General features: G+C 36.8%; 1 protein-coding gene across 7 annotated transcripts in view; it reads left to right on the top strand.

Annotated features, from left to right (window-relative positions):
- LOC109067363 (transcription factor SOX-5-like) overlaps nucleotides 1–20,579 on the top strand; it is a 189,588-nt gene that overhangs the window by 58,938 nt on the left and 110,071 nt on the right. For 5 of the 7 annotated variants that reach the window (XM_042740686.1, XM_042740693.1, XM_042740674.1 and 2 more), the window contains one exon: nucleotides 9,099–9,149. The exons of the other annotated variants lie outside the window; for them this stretch is intronic. The gene's annotated coding sequence lies outside the window, so the exon portion shown is untranslated. The remainder of the gene's footprint in view (nucleotides 1–9,098; nucleotides 9,150–20,579) is intronic. 7 annotated transcript variants of the gene reach the window in all.

The following is a 20,579-nucleotide window of genomic DNA, read 5'->3' as shown; positions in this document are numbered from 1 at the left end:
ATGATTAGTTATTTTAACCTAATACAGCCCTAATATGTAAGTCATAATTTCTGTTATGTTTCAAAAAGCAAAAATTTCCCCCTTGTCCATGATACTTCTCTTCCACTGTCCATAAATTAACTTTGAGAATCTGCATTAGAACCTTACGTGTTTGTCAGTCAGTCAATAAGCATGTGATTCATTTATGTCAGGGAATGCATGCCCAGTCATATGTCCAGCTGCATGATGCCTGTGTGTTTGTGTACTCTAGTGTCTTTGAGTCCATCTTCCTCTCTGTACAGTTCTGTGTTCTCTAATTTTGTGTGCCAGATGACTTTTATTAGTTTTGTGTGACAAAGTCTTTAGAGAGAACGCAGATGGCTGAAATTAGCTGCAAAAAGCCATTAGAGTAGGTAACAGATGTAAATGAGTTAATCTCTTTGTGTTGCTCACTCCAGAGTCTAACCTCACAGTCACACCGAGTCAGAAGAGAGATCTCTCATTTTCCTCCTCCATCTCTCTTTGATTCCCTCCCTGTTCATTTCCTGTATGTGACCTGCATCGCTGGAAACAACTTAATTGTGAGAAAACACTGGTCTTGTGTATACTAGTTTGATGCAGATTAACGGTTTCTACATCATGCTGAGTTTTAAATACTGCCTGCTAATATAAAACCAGCATTCTGCTTGTTACAAAAGATGGTCGTCAAGCACCTACAAGACAAAGAAAAAAAAACTTTTTAACAATTTAGTGATAGTGACGTGACATACAGCCAAGTATGGTGACCCATACTCAGAATTCGTGCTCTGCATTTAACCCATCCAAACTGCACACACAGTGTCACTCCATCCAGCAGTGAACATACACACATCGTTAACACACACCCGGAGCAGTGGGCAGCCATTTATGCTGCGGCGGAGCAGTTGGGGGTTCGGTGCCTTGCTCAGTCGTGGTATTGCCGGCCCGAGACTCGAACCCACAACCTTAGGGTTAGGAGTCAAACTCTTTAACCATTAGGCCACGACTTTCCCGCTTTTATGATTTGTACAATTGCATGAAATAGTGCAGTGATTTTTAACTAGGAGGCTGGGGGTCTCAAGATGATTTAAGATGATTTAAAATAAGACAGAACATAAGCTAAAGATAAATCTTAGTTCAAGCTCTAAAATATTTAATCAGGTATAAATTGTGAGTAAAAAGTATTTTTAAAATCCTTACCAATTAACCTGGAAAAGTCATGGATGCCTTGTCCTCAACAATAATCAAAAATGGCTTGACAAAAAGGCTCAGAACTACTGGTCTTGTCTGATTTTAGTTTAGCCTAAAAGGGAACCTTTTGCGAAAAAAAAATTGATTCATTGTCAAAATAGAATGACTTCTTAGTTTTACAGGCAATATATCTAAATATCTAATCAGATTTTTAAACACTATGCCAATTTACGCACCCTTCACCACAGTATAGCAACCTTTGAATACCAGCAATAAAATAGCTGTCATTGTAAATGAGGAAAACCCATTATTTAGTCCAACAAACAGTCCTTCAAGTAATTAGCTTAAATGGTTGACTTCGACTAAATAGCAAAGACTGTTTAGTACTGCTTAGTACCCTCTCCTTTTATGTTTCCTGATCACTTTATCTGCGTGGATGAGCCATGATGCTCAGCTTTACACATCCTTTCTGTGCCTTATGTAAGACAACGGTCATATGATCTCTCTTTCCTCAACTCAGTTCCTTCATCTTTCCATCCTTCCATTCCAACATATAAACAGGCCACAGGCCCACTTTGCATTAAAGCCTGACATAGTCCCCATTTTCTATGACTGCATTATATAAGCACTCTGTCACAGAGGCCAGAGAACAAAGAACCTGACTTATCTCTCCTCAGAGGGGAATTCCACCCCAACAACAATGAGATATTCTTCTTCTTCCGTCTCTGTTGGAATCCATCGATACGCACGGCTTCTGAGCTGCTTGACCAGGTTTCCAGTCAGGCTCTGAGCTAAATTTGCTAATCATTAATACTGGATGTTTGCTAATCTGCATTTAGTATCCTATCCTACCTAAATCTTCATACATATCCTAAGTTGTTATTAATGAAGCCTAGGAATTAGCACACATGCAACAGACATGTAGCACTCTAACAAAGCGGCTTCCTTTACTAAATCTTCATACATATCCTAAGTTGTTATTAATTGTTATTTGGAATTATTTTTTTTTTTTCATTTAAAGAACCATTTTAGTACTAAAGTAAATATTTGGAAAGTTGTGAGGTGATGATATTATAGTTTTTCATATAAAAGTTTTTTTAGAACTAAAAGAGCAATTTCACCCAAATCAAAGTTTTCAATATTAAAAGAGCCATTTGAGGCTCATGTGAATTCAGTTAACCCTCTGGGGTCTAAGGGTATTTTTGGGGCCTGGAGAAGTTTTGTCATGCCCTGACATTTGTGCTTTTTTCAGTTTCTTATAAATATCTAAATGGCTAAAGTCTAATCTCACTGTAATCAGCACAAACTAGGCTATAATAATATGTGAGCAGCATGTATGTACATGATTGTGTTTTTGAGAAAAAAAATGTTATGCGTGGTTAGTGAAAAACTAAAAATGTTAAATCACTTGAATAAGGCAATAAAACACATACAGAAAATTGGTTTCCCAGGAATTTTGAGAACTGGAGCTTGTAGCCTAGAATTTTTTTTTTCTAAATGATGTGAAAATCATCGTGTTTACTCACTTACAGAAAACAATATATTGATTTAAATTTTCTAAAACACTTTTTGTTGGTAAAAGTCATATGCGAGTAGGCGTCAACTATCATGAATTCACACCTGAGAAGACAAAGGCCTGCATAATGAGCTGCATAATGAGCCATTCAGTCACCTGTGTCACTGAGAGGGATGAGTTACAAGAAAGAATGTGAGGACAAAATAAATCTATATAATTTTATGTTTGTAGTTTTATTTTGAGCCATTCAGATTATCCCACAACATAATTTAATATTCACTTGTGAGGGCAGTTAAACAGTTTATTAGGAAAAATCAAAGCTGACTTTCAAACTGAATTTTTTGCATCATTACTCCAGTCACACAATCCTTCAGAAATCCTTTTAACAATCTTATTTTCTACAAAAAAACATTTATTGTTATTATTATCATTATTATTATTATTATTATTATTATTATTATTATTATTGATGTTGAAAAGAGCTGAGAATATTTTTTTTTAGGTTTTTTAGGGGGGATAAATTGAAAGAACAGCAATGATTGTTACATTTGTTACAGTTACATTTATTGGTACATTTATATTATTTACATCAAGCTTTTGAATGGTATAGTAGTGTATATTGTTATTGAAACTTCATAATATTTCACTTGATTATACATTTAGTCAGGAATTATAGTTTGGAAAAAGTCTTTGGAAAAAGTCTAACTAGTAAAATGTTTACACATTATGTGAAAACTAGTACAAGTATATAAATCAATAAAAAGAGACTTACTCATGTTTATGATCTCTGCTGAATAAAGTGCTTCATTCTTTTTTCTGAGGAAATCCAAATCTCAAATCCTCAACCACATCACATCTTTTTGGGGTGAATCATGTCTTATTTCCTCTCATCGCGAAGCAAACAGTAAAATAATAAAAACTTGAAGAACAGTCTCGCTGCGTTGTCTTCTGTTGTGTGGGCGTATTCAAAAGCCACGCGCTTCAGTGAAACATTTGAATCTCAAAGGCGCGCGGGGGCGTGGTCGCATTAGAAGATAATGAAGGGAGACGTGAAAAACGGACATCGCGTTGTTTTCATATGGATTACTTTATCACAGAATATTTGTTTAAAAGTAGACATGTCAGGCTTTCTATAGATATCTCTCTCATGTCTCTTCGTTAAGTATTCACTGAGTTACAGTTCATTTTAATGACGCATTTGTATCTGAAGATCAGCGCAGACAAAGGCTGCAGACAGCACTCCTTGTTTGTTATCTTTATTTTATAAGTGCACAAAGTTTTGTTGTTATTATGTCTGTATACAAAAAAAAGTAGACCCTTTACAGATTCGATTGATGTATTGCACTTATCTGTACGATCAAAACTGAAAGTGTAATTTAAGTTCTTTTCGGGGTTATCAGGAGAAAATACCCCAAAACGCGTATACGCGTTAATCGACTCCAGAGGGTTAACCCTCTGAGGTCTAGGGGGTTTTGGGGGCCTGGAGAAGTTTTGACATCCCCTGACTTTTGTGCTTTTTTCAGTTGCTTATAAACACATACATGGCTAAAGTCTGAAAACACCGTATTCAGTACAAACTGAACTACCATAATATGTAAATAGCATGTATGTACATGATTGTGTTTTTGAGAAAACAACGTTTATGCGTGGTTAGTGAAAAACTAAAATTTTGAAGTCACTGAAATAAGGTCATAAAACACCTTTATTCACAAGACTCTCAAAACCTTGTAGCCTAGAATTTTTGCTTCAAAATGATGTGAAAATCATCTTGTTTACTCGCTCACAGAAAACAACAGATTGATTTAAATTTTCTAAGACACTTCTTGTTTCGAAAGGGCATATTTCGAGTAGGCGTGATTGACCATCAATATTAGTGTGATTCACACCTGAGAAGACAAAGGCCCGCACAATGAGTTGCATAATGAGCTTTTCAGTCAGGTGTTTGACTGAGAGGGAAGAGTTACAAGAAAGAATGTGAGGACAAAATAAATGTATTAACTGGTTCATGTCTGTAGAAACCTTAATTTAATTACCCCACAAAATAACTTGAGATTCACTTGCGAGTTCAGTTAAACAGTTTATTAGGAATAATCAAAGCTGACTTTCAAAGCTAATTTTAGCATCATTACTCCAGTCACATGATCCTTCAGAAATCATTCTTATATTCTGATTTGCTACTTAACATTTTTATTATTATTATTATTAATAATAATGTTGAAAAGAGCTGAGAAGAATTTTTTCAGTTTTTTCTTTTTGATGAATTGAAAGAACAGCATCGTTTGTAACATGATTATTGTATTTATCATCACTTGTGTGCGAAATAAGTTTTAATTTCTATATATACTGTCTCCAAGCTTTTGAATGGTACAGTGTATATTGTTACACTTGGAGTAATGCTGGAGTAATGATGCAGAAAATATAGCTTTGATCACAGGAATAAATTAAATTTTAAAATATATTCAAAAAGTAAGTATGCTGTTTACACAAATAAAATTATTAACAGTGTTGTGATGGTCACTGATACTAGTAGTAATTTATAGGGAAAAAAGAACACAATTACCACACAGCACATTTATTATCAGTGATATTTACAGCTTATTTGATACATTTATACCTCAGACGATCACAAACACCAATGACGGGGTATAACACATTCAAAATATTTACACCAGAGCAGATATTCATGAACAGAAGCTTAGTTACATTCTTAAAAACAAGCATTCGTGAACAGAGAATTAACCTATCATAGTAAAGTTTTGTCTAATCATTATTACTGACATTAAGCCAGCAACATTATAACTTTTATATCATATTACTGTCTATGTTATAGAACATACATTAAAAAAAAAAAAAAAACATCCTGGCATCGTGAAACATTTAGATGATGTGAATGACACTTCACAATGTTTCACTTGATTATACATTTAGTCAGGAATTATAGTTTGGAAAAAGTCTAACTAGTAAAATGTGTTAAAAAGTTATATGAAAACTAATACAAGTAGATTAATAATAAAAAAGACTTAAGGCCCGTTCACACTAAGGACGATAACTATAAAGATAACGATAAAAATATAGTTCTAAAAATCGTTTTCAGTATTAAAGAACAGCAGCGTCCACACCACAACTATAACGATAAAGACAAAGAAAAACGATATCGTTGGAATCACTTTCAAAACGATTTTTTCCAGCTGATGAACGATAAAAAAATTGACAGCCAATCAGAATCGATCCTGCTGTAACGAGCTCGAGAATTTAAAGCGGCAGACGAGCGTGAGCTTAGAATAAACAGAAGATATCGTTCGCTGATGTGGACGCTAATATCGTTATCTTTATAGTTATCTTTATAGTTATCGTTCTTGGTGTGAACAGGCCTTTACTCATGTTTATGATCTTTGCTGGATCAAGCTGCTTCATTCTTTTTTCTGAGGTAATCCAAAGCTTATTCCTCTCAGCGCATCTACTTGAGGTGAATTGTCTTATTCCTCTAAGCACTTGAACAGTAAAATAAAAAAAAAAACTTGAAATACAGTGTCGCTGCTTTGTTTGCTGTGAAGAGGGCATTTACGCTCTGCGTGCTTCAAGTGGACCATTATAATATCAATAGTGCATTCAGCGCGTGGGCATGGTCGCATTAGATATAATGAAGGGAGACGTGAAAGACTGGACATTGCATTGTTTTCATATGGATTACTTTATCAATAAAACTTGCTCAGTTTAAAAATAGACATGTCAAGCTTTCTATAGATATATCTCTCATGTCTCTGTGTTGAGTAGTTGCTGAGTAAACACATCATTTTAATGACGCGTTTCAAAATGAAGATCACTGCAGACGAAGGCGGGAGACAGTGCACCCTGTTTGTTTTCTTTTTGTAAATGCACAAAGTTTTGTTGTTATTATGTGTGTATACAAATAAAAGTAGACCCTTTACAGATTCGATTGATGTATTGCTCTTATCTGTACGATCAAAACTGAAAGTGTAATTTTAAGTTCTTTTCAGTGTTATCAGGAGAATATGCCACAAAATGCATATCCGTGTTAGTCGACTCCAGAGGGTTAATATCTAATCAATATCTTGCACTATTGATGCTGGACCAAACCCTTTATATCAAGTATACTCTTACAAAAAAACAAACAAAAGAAATAGTTTTTAGGCCATGTACCTAGTACTACCATGAAAATGCTGTACCTTATTAGATGCTTTAATAATTGTTTTAACTATATTTGTTTGTTAAAATGTTCAGATCAGCCACACAGATCCATTTTTTTGGCCCTTTTTGTTGCTATTATGCACTTTCATTTTAAGTGCATGTCTACTGTATTTTGAGGTGCAATAATGGAAGACATACTACTATTTTGTGAGCAAGAAGATAATGTGGGAAAAACAAGTCTCCTAGAGACAGAGTAGTTTGCGTAAAGAAGGTTTGCACTGCTTTGCCGTGTATTGTTGTGGAGGTGTTAGCCGCCAGCTCTCACGCCCCACGTCTGAATAGTCCAAGACAGAGGAGGTAAAGAGTGCATTCAGCCCAGGAACTCATTTCATCCTTTCAGGGGCCACTCTCAGATTAACAGTACAGGCTTCCATCATAAGATGAGGCAGAGAGAAAAGCCACATCACTGAAGACTAGCACACAAAAGGGGATTTCAATCAGCAAGGCACTCAGGCTGGCTTTATAGGCTGACAGGAGTAAATAAGACCGGGCTTTAAGCAGGGCCCCTGCGCTGATACTCACACTCACACGTTTGTATGATAGATATACACATACACACACAGATAAACAAACATACACACACTCCTACCTGTAGGCTCTGAGCACAGCAAAATGGCATTATAAACACACATACACACGGTTTTTGTGTCTAAAGTACACACTCACGGTTGTACACTACCAGCCGAAAGTTTGGACTCAATCCACTGAATTTATTTATGATCTTAAAAGTCTTCTTTGATAATAATGTTTATAAAAAGGCTAGTTATTCTTTTTGTAGCTAATGTAAATTGTGTGTACATACAGCATATAATCTCATTTCATAAGATTTAAGATTATTTAGTAAGATTTAAAAAAAAAAAATTGTAAGTCAGTTATAATAATAAAGTATAATATTAATATTGTGAAATATTATTACAATTTAAAAAACAGTTTTTTTTATTTGAATGTAATTTAAAATATCATTTATTTCTGTGATATAAAGCTGAATTTTCATCAGCCATTACTACAGTCGTCAGTGTCACATTATCCTTCAGAAATCATTGTAACATACATGTGCTTATTTATTATGCTTCTTAAAATGTGCAAAATAAAGTTTACACAGAATGAGTAGGTTGGTCCAGACAAAAAGACAGTGTACACATGCTTATTTTTATATGTATTATCATGTATTGTCACACATCATACAAACACTCTCAAGTACACAGCCACAGTGTTGAGATTCATCTGAATCCTGCTGTTTATTGCCCTGTTGTGGACGCAACCTCAACTAAACGTGTTGTACAGACATCTCCACAATCCTCTGAGTGTCAACCCTTCCCCCCTCGAGTATAGCACCAGGGTGGTCCGACACATCTCAGTGATCGGAGAACTACTGGCCCTGATGCGCAAGAATCATGGTTGCGTGAGAAAAGAAAGAGCTCCATGTATGTTCATCTGAGGTTTAGCCATCAAGCATGTTCTATTTTCCCTTCGCATAGGGCTTCACTTTGACATCCAAGTTTTCTCAGGAGATTATGTACGAGATTGGAAACTTACAATGAGGCTCAGCTCATGTAATGAAAGATCCCAATGTTCACTCAGACTATACAACCACGTCTCTCCAGCACATCCCTGCAATGTTCCAGTGAACACATATACAACCGCATCTCCTAAATCTCATCTGGTTTGATCTGTAGTAATGGGACAGTGGTCTAAATCTCCCAAAACTACTCACAAATGACATGGTTTACCAATCCAGTTCTAAGAAGGATGATATAAGACTTAGCACTGGGTTTGTTGAGAAGAGTCAGAGCTTGCCAAGAGTTCTGATAAAACTGAGAGAATCCTCTCCATTCTGCATGCTTACACTCATAAACTCTAGATGTGACATTTTAAGAACCGTACAATTTACAGATGTAATAAGTTCTGTGAAGGGGATTAAGAATGTTTCAAGTTGTTTACGGACAGAAAAGTCTACACAATGTCCATCTTGAGGTCCAGAAGTTGTCTCGTTGGGGGAGAACTTAAATAAAGCAAAATTATAGTTTCAAGGCAGAACACTCAGTTTGGCAGAACAAAGTTTAATACGTTTGTTTCACCCTCACACAACCTCTTCAAGCAGTGAATTGCTTTAGCAGTTGAGAGGGCTGGAGAGCCTGAGTGGAGTCTCTAACTTGTTCTTTTTGTGTTTGTTTTGTTTTGGTAGAAGCAGACACAAGGACAAAACTCTTTCACCACAAGGAGCCTCAACTTACCGGTACGTAATTTGTCCATCTGCAAAAGGCCTTTACAAACTTTCCTAATGCTTTCATTTTTCATGTGTCATTATTACAGTATACTCATGGCCCGTTTTCCTTTTATGGCCAAAGAAATGCAGTAATGTCTGGTGTCGTCTTGTGATTTTGTGCTGATGTGAGGATTTACAGGGCCCCAAATGTATTTGGACACATAGCAGATGGCCGTAACCACCGTTATTAAGGATAGTTGTCAGTCAGTGTGGCTGACAACTATTGACTGATTCCCAAAAATCTATGTACTGTAGTCACCTTTTAGACCCAGACCTTTGACCTATTGCACTATTAAAGTGTTATATTAGTAATTATATGTTACCCCTGACTAATCTTAGTGAAAGTTCCTGAATGCTAATTATTTACATATTTATATATTTAATATAGTTCATTATTATTTACACCACTATTCAAAGGTTTGGAGTTAGTGAGGTTTTTTTTTTTTTTTTTTTTTTTTTTTTTTTTGTGAATTTATCAAATCACAGTAAAGCCATTTATAATATTACGAAAGGTTTTAAATAAATGCTGTTCTTTTTGATGAACGTTTTATTCATCGAATCCTAAAAAAGTGGTATCATGGTTTCCACAAAAATATTAATCAGCACAACGGTTTTTAACATTGATGATAAGACATTTTTCTTGAGTAGCATATTAGTGACACTGAAGGCAATATGGTTTGCTAAAAGTTCAGCTTTGCCATCGTAGGAATAAATTAAATTTTGAAATATATAATGTTTTACAATATTACTGTTTTTACTGTATTTTTGATCAAATAAATGCGTGAGCATGTGAGACTAATTTAAAAAAAAAACATTTTAAAAAATCTTACCAACTCTAAATTTTCAATTGAGTTGTGCATATCTTCCCACATAGTGACATAGACATGTGGGGGCGTGTTAGAACGAGCCATTTCAGGGAGCGTGGACGAGTCTCAACTTTTATAAAGAATATCTTTGAGACTTTAGTCTTTGCAACTTTACAGATCTTCTTTATTCACCAAGAGCTTGAAACACTCCAAAGAGAATGGAAAATTTGAAATTGCATCATATGACCCCTTTAAATGTGGATATTATCCAAACATGCAAAAGAAAAAAAAAATCTGAAAAAAAGTAATCTTCAGAATCCCTGTATATTAACTACAAACAAGTTAACATTTATACACCGTATATGTGTATAAATGTTTTTATGATGGCACTCTATAATTCAGTAATGAACTCTGAAAGCTCTGATCACGTAGTAGACGTTGCCTCATGGCTCTTTGGACAGCATATGTTCCCCATCCCCAGCGTTCACACACACTCCAGCTCACCTATGAGCGCCATCAGGGGACTGCTTGTGTTTGTGTCTGTCTGCGTGCGTGAATGGATTCTGGAGAGGGGCTGTTTGTCTGTTCATCTGTGTTTGTGGGTGGATGGGGCTGTAGGTGGACGTCTTTGTCATGTATGTGTACCATACATGTCTGTGTGTGTGGGACCATATCACAGACGGGCTTGAGTGTGTCAGAGAGGCTGCTGTCTCACAGCTTGTAGTCATATTTCATGAAGCCTATGAGACTCAGTTGGCGGTATGTGTGAGTTCGGTCTATTTCCGTCTTTCTGACTGTGGCACTGCCCACTGTGTGTGAGTCTGCGTACGATTAAGCACTGTCTATGCGGCGTGCCAGTGGGAGACCGTCATCCTGTGCCCCCTCGCAGTGGGATCCACCATTCCTGTGCCTTCATCTCCAACCAACCATCCTCTCCCTCTTCCTGTGTGTCTCTTTCACTGTCTCCACCTCCTCCCCGTCTCTCTTTATTTCTCTCTGTGGGCATCCATGTAAAGTACATGGAGTTTTGGCAGGCAAAAAACACATTTATTTGTGTTAGATTTCTCTTTTATCCACACTATAAATAGTCGTATGATTGATGTAGCGTTTTATTTGTAGATGCATAATATAGACGATGATATGATGCGCTCTGATCCAGAAATCATGGCTCTGTCCCCAGTCCCTAATGACACTGGAGCATCTACCCACTTACAAAACATTGTTCATTAATGACTGCAAACTTTTATCAAGATGTTTGACTTTTGTTATGTGGCTTGGACAGAATAACTGCTAAAATCACATCTAATTTCAATCCCTTTCCCCCCCTTTTCTGTGAAGATGTTTGAGAATGGATTTAAACATAGTAAAAGTCTTTTAGCTACACTATAATTGTTAGCTAAAAGCATAATCAAATTTCTCTAAAATGTTCAACAAATGAACATGAAAGTGAGATTTTGAGAGCATTTTGAACCAATTTTGTGAAAATCTGTAAATCTTTCTGATTCGTATTATGCTTCTACCTCAGCCTTTTTTTTTCTCATAGTATATTAAAGAGAGGTCATGAAATTATGTAGACAGTAAGTTCAGGAAGTGTTGCAAGCTGGATTCAAACCTGTGTCGCCAGGGCAGAGCTTTCCTTGGTGGGATATGGGTGAACATGAAAAAGGCCGGGTTACAAAAGCTGGAAATGGATTAACACAGTGAATTTAAAATTAAAATAAAGCCTTTAACATTTTGTGCATTAACACAGTGAATTTAAAATTAAAATAAAGCCTTTAACATAATATCAAATATATATATATAGTTTTTTTTTTTTTTTTAATATTTATATTTTTTTGCGTTTGTTTTTGAAGTTTTTTTTTTTTTTTTTTTTTTTTTATATTTTTAGTTCATTTTTGACATTTTTGTTTTATAAATGTGTTGTGTGTGTGTATATATATTTGATTCATGTATATATATTTGATTTGTATATATATATATATATATATATATATATATCTATATATATATTATAACATTATATATATATATGCATATGTGTGTGTGTGTGTATGTATATATGTGTGTGTATGTATATATATATATGTATATTATGTGTATATATATATATATATGTATGTATATGTGTGTCTGTGTGTGTGTGTGTTTGTGTGTATGTTGCCTTGCCATCTAGCTGAAAAAAATTAAGTATATTTATATATTAATAATTTCTTTCAGTTAAAGTTTGATTTATTTCAAGTAACATTTTGGTTTTAGTTTCAATTTCGGCAATAATAGCCCTGATTTTGCTGTTCAAAAGTTTGAATTCAGTAAGATTTTTTTTGTGTAAGAAATTCACAATTTTATTTCTATTTCAAATAAATGTTGTTCTTTTGAACTTTTCTATTCATGAAAGAATCATAAAAGCCAATTTCCAAAAAATTTTACGCAGCATGTTTTCAACAATGATAATAATAATGAATGCTTCTTGAACACCAAATCAGCATATTAGAATGATTTCTGAAGGATCAAGTGACACTGAAGACTGGAGCAATGGATGCTGAAAATTTAGATTTGCTTGTCGGCACAGGAATAAATAAATAAATATTTATTTATTACACCTAGAGATCCAGACAGCGGTCAGGCAGTTGTCTCTTTCTCTCTCTCTCTCTCTCTCTCTCCTCCAGTTTTCCCACCTCTCTTTCCTCCTGAGGCCAACAGCAGCAGCAGTGGCGACGGTGGCAGCATCGGCATTCCTAATTGGCCGTGCGCTCGACGTCGCCTGTTGTGATCATATAAATTTATTGGTGCTTAGAAGGCACAAGCTATTAAAAGATTACAATAGACATTAGCGCAGGCCCGAGCAGCCTGTTCGGCCTAACGAACATATGCTTCCCTACCAATGCCTAAACTCTTATTTATGGATTTAATTTAATGTGCGGGAAGAATTCTAAATTAAATTTGGTGTGTGCCTCTGGAGAGTGTCAGTGTATAATAACATGGTAATTTTTACACATCTTTATGAGAAATGAGAAAATTAATTCTTTCTGACAAGCTGTAATTACTGGGCTTGGACCAGTCGCAGCTGAACAGTTTGAGCTCAGCTAGTCTGCCAATGAACTGAAGGAGAGGAGAACAGATAAGGAGGACACACAGACACAAAGACACGTAATTATATACTGTACATCCACAGACACACACCCCCACACACACCCGCAGACCAACGTACACGCATGCTTAATGTTAAAACACACAGTCATATATGCCCACCAGAACAAACGGACTCCTACACACGTAATTACACACACAAATACATAGAAGATGCCATAAACCAGTAGTTGTCATCTGGTTTTCTCCAGAACCCAAATTTATAGTAGGTATATATCTGTACCATATCAATTTTCAGCCAATATTAGAGTTTTATTTTTTATTAATAGTTAGTAAGGTAGTTAAGTTAAGGTATGGGGTAGGATTTAGGGATCTAATATATGGTCATGCAGAATAAGGCATTAATATGTTCTTTAGAAGTACTAATAAACAGCCAGTATGCTAGTTATATGCATGGTAATAAGCAACTAGTTAATAGTGAGAATTGGTCCTTAAAATAAAGTGTTACCGATAATCTTAAAAAAAGTACTTTATCAATACTGTTAAATATTATATTAGGAAAAAATATAATTTAGATATGTGTTGATAATTTAAATATTGTGATGCCTTGACTTAATTGTAGCAGTATTGATTGTAGTTTTTAATGTTTTTTCAATTTTTTTGTCAAAATAATATATACTTGTAATATTGGCCATTTATTGGCTATAACATGAAAATAATTATCAGCTTTTTCAGTTTTAATACCAGCCCTGTAAACATTTACCTGGTTTAAGTATTTTATTGTATCTTTAGAACTCCAGCAATACACTTCTGAATGCATGATAGCCACAGGTTCAACCAAATTGGTTCCCTTCAGAGCAGCACGTGATGGGTGGAAAGCAAAATGGAAATCTCGGACATGGTTATGGGTGAGGTCTCAGCCGGTAGGGGGTTCTGTTGCCCTGTCTGATGTCATCAGCATGAATCGCTAGCAGGTCTGCCCCATTCAAGGTCATCTGCCATTTAGTATTCACAGCAAAGCTTGACCACCCCACTAGGTCTCGTAGCTAAATAATGATCACACATACAGTACTTTAACCTATTGTCAACTGTTCTGACTCTCGCACACTTTTCAAAACTTTCTCTTCTCTTCTTTGTCCTCCTTCATCAACTCTTACAGCTGATGACTTTGCAGTTTTCTTCACAAACAAGACGAGAACCATCAGTGACCAATTCTCCAAACCGCAGACTGATGATAACTTCATAACGACTAATACACACTCTCTCTCTTCCTTCTCTCCACTCTCGGAGACGGACGTTTCCAAACTTATCCTTTCCAATCATCCTACTACTTGTCCACTTGATCCTATCTCACTCACCTCCTTCAGGCCATTTCTTCTTCAGTCATACCTTCACTTACTCACATTATCAACACCTCTCTTCACTCTGGTACATTTCCCACAGCATTTAAGCAGGCTCGGGTAAACCCACTGCTTAAGAAACCATCTCTAAATCCAGACTGATATCCCGTCTTCCATTCATTGCAAAGACACTTGAGCGAGTTGTGTTCAACCAACTCTCTATGTTTCTTGTACAGAACAACCTCCTGGACAGCAACCAATCTGGCTTCAAAACTGGCCACTCAACTGAGACTGCCCTGCTCTCGGTTACTGTAGCCCTGCGACTGGCAAGAGCAGCTTCCAAATCCTCAGTACTCATTTTGCTGGATCTGTCAGCTGCTTTTGACACAGTTAACCGCCAGATTCTCCTGTCCACCCTCAGAAAGATGGGCATCTCTGGAAACGCACTCCTTTGGTTTAAGTCCTACCTCTCAGGTAGGTCCTTCAGGGTGTCTTGGAGGGGTGAGGTTTCTAAGTCACAACTTCTTGCTGCTGGGGTTCCTCAAGGCTCAGTGCTTGGACCGCTTCTCTTCTCCATCTACATGACGTCATTAGTATCTGTCATTCAGAAGCATGGTTTTTCTTATCACTGCTGTGCTGATGACACTCAACTCTACTTCTCATTCCAACCAGATGATCCGATGGTTTCTGCTCGCATTGCAGCCTGTCTGAGAGACATTTCTAGCTGAATGAAGGACCATCACCTTAAGCTCAACCTTACTAAGACAGAACTGCTTGTGGTTCCAGCTAACCCACCATTTCATCACAACTACTCTATACAGCTGGGTTCTTCAACCATAACTCCTTCCAGGACAGCCAGAAACCTAGGAGTTGTGATCGATCATCAGTTACGCTTCACAGACCATATTGCTACAACAACCCGGTCCTACAGATTTGCATTATACAACTTTAGGAAGATCAGACCCTTCCTGTCAGAGCAAGCCACACTACTTCTTGTCCAAGCTCTTGTTCTCTCCAGACTGGACTAATGTAATGCTCTCGTGGCGGGCCTTTCTGCATGTTCTACCAAGCCTCTGCAACTGATCCAGAATGCAGCAGTGAGAGTTGTCTTCAATGAGCCAAAGAAAAGCTCACGTTACTCCTCTCCTCATCAGTTTACACTGGCTACCAGTAGCCACTCACATCAAATTCAAGGTACTGATGCTTGCCTACAAGACGACCACTGGCGCGGCACCAATATACCGAAACTCACTAGTTCAAACTTATGTGCCATTAAAAACATAGCTACTTGTTCTGTGCTAGACTAACTGAGACTTGTCATGGCACTTGTATACTGTTGTTGTTCTCTTGCTGGTCTGATTGCTTCTATTGTTCTCATTTGTAAGTCGCTTTGGATAAAAGCGTCTGCTAAATGATTAAATGTAAATGTATTGCATTTTAGAAAGGGAGAGGAGCTGTTTTATAGCTGTTATTTCTGTTGCTATCAATATGACATGATGGGTCGCTTTAGTTTCAACAGTGCAGTTGTGGGTGTGTGTATGTGTGTTTTGGTTGCATGTATAGGTGTATGTGCGTGGCACACACTGACTGTGCATCCAGGGGCCATTTCAGTTTATTTATTCATTCTGTTCCATTTTGTCATGTGCTGTTTAATGTTTAATCCTCTCATCCCTGAGGTTGGGGACCGCCAGGGGAATGCCAGCCTAGTGGTCACCAGGGTGAATAATACATGAAGGTGTGTGTGTTTGTAGTGATGAAATGCAGGTGTCAGTCCATAAGATGTCCGTTTTAATAACAGTCTCTCTCCCTTTATTTCTCTCTCTCTCTCTCTCTGTCACACACACACACACACACACACACACACACACACACACACACTTTAAAACACTAGGTCAGAGTCTATTAACTCTTCTGAAGGGTGGCCTGTCAGAGTGTGTTAGCTAAAGGCTTCATTGTCTTTCACTCTCCGTGACTTTGCTCACTCTAAGATAACAGGTTGAGCTCTCATAAGCACTCAGAGCTGCTCTGACTGCCCTCTGTCTGTAGATGGAGAGGATAAAACATTTATTCACCTGGAGTGAAGAGTTTGGAAACAGACCACCACTCTGTTTTTGATTGATCAGACAACAATGTAAAGTATTCGTGACTTGTCCCGCACCATTTGTGCTGCAGACATGAGTAATGCCTCAAATTAGGCGGTTTGTTTAGGAAAGTCATGCATTACTTTTAACGCCACCACACACCACTAGGCTGAAACTCATAATGTATTGTTTGTTGTGTTGTTGCAAACCAATCACAAACTAGGTGCATCAATTACAAGATCATCCTCCTCCTTTTTTATAGATGCCATCCTAAAATGTATTTTCCCAAAAACAAACAACATGGATTTTTCACAGATCTTCATAGAATGAGAAAAAAATAGCTTCAAATAGCTTTTCAGATTTCAGAATGGTTTTATGTGAGATTTCAGATCAGATTTCACACCAGTTACAAAGTAGATTTTAAACCTCTTTCAAATTTTAAACCAGTTTGAAATCAAATTTCAAGTTACAAATTAGATTTAAAAACTAATTTCAAAGTAGTTTAATATTAGTTGTATATCTATTAATATTTACAGTGCACGTCACGTAGAAATGTTGGATTCTAGAGACTAAGACGTTTACTATGATTTGGGGCTTTTTGTTGCATGCTAGTCACAGACTCTCTGTTACACTCAAAGGGCAACAAGTTTCAATTTCATAGTCAGTCTTACTATTTTTGCAGTGCAGTTCGCCACTTAATTCAAACAAGAAAATTTTAATGCTACATGATACGACAGTTTGGCAAGGGTCATTTCTATCCCATCACTAGAATGCCCTTGTGTATAAAGAACTTGAAAGTCCTCCTCAAAGCCCAAACCTGCTACTAGATGCAATCACACAATTGCTGGTTCATTTCACCGACGCCCCTAATGTTTCCAAGAATCTGAGCATGCACACAAAACTACTAATCAAACCACTCCCTTTATGCAAATCACACCCTTGTTAACCCCAATCAAAGAGGTTGCTGGATGTTGCTTTCAGCATCCCTCAATACAGCATCTCTGCCACTGCTGTAGCCTCATGGGTAATTACAAAGCTACCTGGCCAGTCTGTCACACAGCGTTGTGCTGCAATGCTCATGACCCCCGCATGACCTCTGAGAGTGTAGGTAATCACCTGTGTGTCCTGAGCTTAGATCTCTATTAGTGGAGAAGCACAGTTCAACTCCACAGAGGAGGGCGTACACACCCCACATTCATCTGCTTGCGGTGGGGTCAGCTCACCTATGAGAGGGAGACATGCCTGCCTGGTTAGCACATGGCCCAGTGAATTGTGGGATTGCATTTCAGTTTGATGTGGCGTGATGGATGCTGTCGTGCTATTTTTATCATAATAATAAAAACTAATAATAATTGTTGTTGAAAATAGCTGTTGATGTTTTTTAAATAATTGTTTTTTTTAATTATGATATTAGAGGTGAGATTTATTTTGGATATTTATTTTTATTAAATTGTTTTATGTGTTTATTTTATATGTAGATTTTTTTTTTATTGTTTATTATTATTATTATCATTATTACAAAAAGTACCCAGTAAAGCTGTATTTTACTTTATATTTTAAAATATGTAGAAAAATTACAATGTCTGTTAATGTGTCTTTATATGCTGACATATTATAGTACAAAGTCTATAGCTCCTCCTGTAAACCTCTCACATCTTTATCTGTTTTTCCGTTTTCTATTGTATGTCACCCCATCTTTCTTCACTAAATGCTTATCTGTCTGTTCTGGCCAAGAAAGTGAGTGATTGATACAGTATGGAAATAGTGTGGGAAAATAGCAAACAAACGATCTTGCTTCCCATTATAGACGTGATCTAATTAAAAGTATAATAAGATCACATGATCTTAGACGTCCAGATGTATACATTCAAGCAAAGCTCAGACACTTTGACAAGGGGCATGTCAGCTGTCCGCATTGGTATGCAGAATTGCTGTCTCAGCCTAATGTATTCATGGACATAATCCCTCTATTGGTCCGACCGCATGCATATGCATGTTTTGTTTGGACCTTGTGTCCAAGAGGGCAACTAATATGCTTCAAATGAAGAGCCGCACTCCATCAGAGCAGAATATAGTCATGTGGTTCCTCTGTCTGGGGCTAAACCAGGATAAGCTGAAGTTTATGTTTGATATCTATCTTTAAAGTGGAAGTGAAGCAGTCAGTCAAGATTACATTATTTCCACTTTGATTAAAAAACATATAACAAACACGATTAATGTAACCATTTCAAAGAAAAAAACGATGTTTTGTTATAGCTTTTGGAGCAAGGGTGCTGCCATCTTGCAGTACCACAGCGTATGACGACAAAATGTTGGTTTGCTCTTTTGGCCAGTGAAGTAATATAAGCATTTCTTTACTTTTTGAACACAAATGGGTTATTTCTCACCATAAATCGGATGAATATCCAACATAGTATTGCAAGATGGCGACGCCCTTGCTCCAAAAGCTGTAACAAAACATAATTTTTTTCATGTTTGTTGCATATATTTTTTATTAAAGTGGAAATCAGTTTATTAAATAATGTAAACTTGACTAAACGCTTCACTTCCACTTTAACTGTGCATTTTAGTGTCTTTTCTGTAAGCAGGTGTCAAAAGAGCGTAAACTGTTGATTCCCTGCTAAATCAAGCCTCCTCCCAGATTTGGGTCCCAGAACTCTAGCCACCATGTCAGAAGAAGTGCGACACAAAGCCTATTAGTGGATGGAAGCTTCTGTTCAGGAGTTTTGCTCCTATTGTTGCAGTGCAAGATAGAAATACAAAAGTCTTTATGAGGAGAGACACTTTGATAGAGTTGTGGGACATCTGTGAATATAAGCTGAAGGACAACCATTGTCTCTGGGCGACCCCAATTTGGTACTGTATAGTCCTTTTCGCCACATGTCTGCAGCCACAAAGCCACCATTCTCCTCCTCTTGCTCTCAAGAAAGAGGGATTAGTCAAATAACGCAACTGCGTGTCCAGATTTCTAACTATCAGACCACATTACAAAGCAAAGAATGTGTCCAGGAGAATGGGGCGGGAAGATGTTGGGAAGAACTTCTCTTTTTATTTCCATTTTCCACATCTCTGAGCCTGAATAAGTTGGGTCGGTTGGATAGAAAAATGATGGAAGTCCATTAGGAATGTGGGGTATTTTAGGACAAGGGGGGAGGGGAGTGGTCCAAATGCAGCTGCATTTCCTGTTTATTCTTGGACAAGTCTGAGGCGCTTCATGAAGAACAGGAGATGCATTCTTCTTTCTTTTTCTTTCTTTCACTCTCTCTCTCTACCTCTACTTAACCACCCAATTTGGGCCCCAAAACGTGTGATCCCACCAGTTTTTTGCTCTGCCTTCTGTCTCTCTCCTCTTTCTGGGATTTGACTAAGGTCTTTGTATGTGACGGACCAGTTTTCAGTGTAGACACCCCTTTCATCACTAATTCTGAGGGTGCAACCCACCTCAGCCCGCTAGAGGGAGTTGTCAAATCCCACCAAAATGTCTCAATTTCAGCCTTCCCTTACAAAAAAGAAGTTTATTCAAGTGTGCTACTAGTACACTTCTTTTAAACTAAAAATAGGAAAGTATGCTTTTAGTTTACTTTTTATGTACTTCTCAGAAATGGGCTTTATTTACTCCTCAGAAATATACTTAAAATGACATTTAAGTATACTTGACTTACTTACAAAAAGTCGAAATATATTTGAACTATACTTGTGCTCCTAGAATCTGTGCTTTCATTGTTATACGGTAGAGGGCACTAGTACACATCTCCTGTACAGAATTTCCAAAAAAACACAAGTGAAGAAGAAAAAAAGAAACAACAGATCCTAACACATGTAATCTAACATGATCACCTGACATGAAACAGCATCAAAACTGCAACCTTATGGAATAAAATGTCAACCGATTAAGAGGTAATAATTACAGTCAAGCTTTGGGGTGTTGATCGACATCTACATTTTGATTATTATTCTGAATCCAATTCATAGTCTTTTTTTCAGCTTTTTGTTCAAAATGTTATTTCTTTATTTTTTATGAAACTTACCCACATTAAAGTGTTTAAAAAAAAAGAATGCATGAAGCTAGAATAAAATGTTTACATC

This window comes from Cyprinus carpio, chromosome A4, assembly GCF_018340385.1.
Source record: "Cyprinus carpio isolate SPL01 chromosome A4, ASM1834038v1, whole genome shotgun sequence".
In the NCBI taxonomy this organism is placed as follows: Eukaryota; Metazoa; Chordata; class Actinopteri; order Cypriniformes; family Cyprinidae; genus Cyprinus; species Cyprinus carpio.
This window is presented reverse-complemented; position numbering and strand designations above follow the sequence as displayed.